This window comes from Condylura cristata, unplaced genomic scaffold (assembly GCF_000260355.1).
Source record: "Condylura cristata isolate star-nosed mole 26May11 unplaced genomic scaffold, ConCri1.0 scaffold00010, whole genome shotgun sequence".
Classification (NCBI taxonomy): domain Eukaryota; kingdom Metazoa; phylum Chordata; class Mammalia; order Eulipotyphla; family Talpidae; genus Condylura; species Condylura cristata.
Window position 1 is genome coordinate 53,632,675 of NW_004567111.1, and position 2,883 is coordinate 53,635,557.

A 2,883-nucleotide genomic window follows, 5' to 3' on the forward strand; every position below is an offset into this window, starting at 1 on the left:
GGAGGGAAATGCATGGGACTATGGTGATGGCACACGGGTGACTTGGTGATGGGAAACCCACGGGGATTACAATTGAGATGGGGAAAAAAATGTACAAAATGATGTAAAAATAAACTTTTGTAAAAAAAAAAATGTCTGTGGCCTGGAGAAACTTCTCAGCCAGAAGCTTGATAATTCACCCTGCAGGATGATTGAAGTTTCCCTCTACAATCTATGTTTTATTGTCTAGGTTTTGTCCTCCCATTAGGACTCCACATTGGGAAGCTATGATGCTCACAAAGCCTTGTTCTCCTGGATTCCAACCAAATGTGCCTGACTAGCCATGGAGGTCAGAAGGCAGAAAACTTGGTGTTTTGCTCACAGGAATTTCATGGGCTCCTAAAAGGACCTAAAGGGCAGAGGAACAGTCAACGGAACTGGTTGGTTTTTGATCACAGGAGTGAGTCCTTGAAGCAAGGATGGGATGTTTTTAACAAGCAATTGTCATGACCAGCAGAGAATCCTCACAGGGGGTGAATAGCACCGAGCAGTTTCTCCCTGTAATTCCCTAATGGAATTGTCTTCTCTTAAAACTTTCCAGTCTCCCACCATCTGACCTCAGGTTCCTCAGGAATCCACCAAAATGGGACCAGTATGAAGAGGGAGAGTCCCGATAAACCCATTTCTCTGACCTGCCTCCTGACCAAATTCTAGAATGTTCAGAGTAAGTTCAGAAACTCTTAAAGTAGTTTCTGAATTTCATCATCTTGATTTCCTGTTTTAGGGCATACCTGTGGCATGAAATGTGCTGATTATAACACTTTCTTTTAGTCAGACAACTTGGGCTGTCAACTTTTTTGGTGATTTTTCCCAGGGGTGTTGTCCAGATGCCCTTTACCTTCTGTTGTCTCCCTCCCTCTTATACTGTGAGGCCCAGTTTGGGGCAAAAAACAGCACATCCTCACTGTGACCTTTTCCCACTAAACAAAGAACCTTACTCTGCCCACAGGAGATGCACCTCTGCCCACCAGAGGTGCACAGAGGCCACGGAGGAGGCACCTCCAGAAGATGCGTATTACTCGGGCTACCATGATGACAAAGAGCTTTCCAGATCCACAATTTGGAAAGTTTTCATGTGGCCAAAATGTCAGATCCTTTAAGAGTCAGAATTGGACTGTGGATTTGGCAACCACTGCCTTCCTTCTATGCTTATTTCCCCGCTGTTTGCTTGGTTTGTTGTTTTCACATCCTCCTCCAAAGTTCCTTTTTCCTTTTTTAAATTGAAGTACCACTGACAGATAACATACTAGTTTCAGGTGCACAATATATGGTTCAATTCTCGTGTATATTATGAAATGAGCACCACAGTAAGTCTAGCTGATATCTATTATCATACATAATTATAATTTTGTTCTTGGGATGAAGACTTTGAAAAGCTACATTATTATAAATAATTCTCTGACAATTTTCCTGTATAATAAGATGACTCTAGATTATAGACTCATTTGGAGGTAACTATGCCTTAAATTTGGAGACTTTTCATAATTTCACTCTTTCTTATGTAATTTTAAGGGAGTAACTTATGGAATGGAGTGAGGGTTGAACCTTCTAGGTTAGTATTTGCATTTGTGAGGGGCCTGTCTCTGCCTCCAAGATCTTTAACCCTGTCAATCTTCTTCCTACCTCCACTCTGGGGTCTATGTTTGATTGTCTCATTTTTGTCCTCTGGCTAGAACACCACATTTGGGAGTTACAAAGCCCACAAAGTCTCTACTAAATCCCACTCCTTAATTATTTAATATTCCCAAACATTAACTTGTATTCCACATTCGTCCTAGTAGTATGCAGTCACCACAATAACAAATAAACAACACAAATTCAACATAAACAAAACCATATAAAGAAGAGCTTGAATTCCTTGGAGATGACTTCATTTTTTAAAGCATTATTTTGACTACATTCTCTCTGTCTCTCTTTTCTCAGTTCTTTTCTGTCAATAATCTAAAAGAGCATATAATGCTGATTATGGCTTTAACTTTCTAAGAAAACCTCTATAAATTTTTGTCATTTTCTAAGACAGTTCAGCAGTGTATTAAGGAAGATTGAATATACCTGTTATTAACCCAACTTCTGACTTAAATCAGTCACAGGAAGTTTCTACATCTGAGTCTTGGTTCCCAGGTCCTGATTCCAAAAACAAAAGGGGGAGAAAAAAAAAAAAAAAACAGCTAGTGTTAGCTCAGATATCATTGTCTTACTCTTCTAGAAATTTCCCAGTGGTTGTGTCAGCATTTTAGACTCTCACTGCCTACAATCACATCAACTACATGTCATGACTTCTGAGCCCACTTATTCAAAATCAAACTCCTTTATTTCTTCCCTGTTACCTAGGCATTCATATTTCACCATTAAATTAAAAAAAAAGAATTATTTACAAAGGTAGTTAACAAAAAAGAATATTTACAAAGGTAGTTAGTTTCTTAAACATCATGTTTCCTGGAATGACATAGAGGCATTAGGTATCACGGAAAATTTTGAGAGTACATCACTGCAGCGTTCATATCCTAGCCCAACTCTCACTACCTGTGTGAACATTAGCTAACACTGGCCTCTAAGATATTGAATAGAGGTGATGGAGGTGACACTGGCGAAAGCCTCTAACTCAGCAGCCCTGAGCCTGGTAAGTTGTACATTCAATGCGTTCTTGTTTCTGTTGGGCCCTGCACTGCCAAGAAAAGAAAATTCTAAGCACTTTTTAGTATGCCAGAGACAGAATCTCTGTATATGCAGTAAAAATCAAACAGGTGGGCCCTCCCTGGTGGCGCAGCAGGTTAAAGCACTGCACTAAGAAATTTAAGCCACTTCCGCATGAGTTTGATCCCCGCCTGCCCCGGAGGTGACCAC

The 2,883-nt window shown here is 40.2% G+C and overlaps 1 protein-coding gene across 1 annotated transcript in view; it reads right to left on the reverse strand.

Annotated features, from left to right (window-relative positions):
* Nucleotides 1–2,883, reverse strand: part of CYSLTR2 (cysteinyl leukotriene receptor 2) — a 23,097-nt gene that overhangs the window by 16,245 nt on the left and 3,969 nt on the right. The window contains exon 2 of the mRNA XM_012723192.1: nucleotides 2,092–2,163. The gene's annotated coding sequence lies outside the window, so the exon portion shown is untranslated. The remainder of the gene's footprint in view (nucleotides 1–2,091; nucleotides 2,164–2,883) is intronic.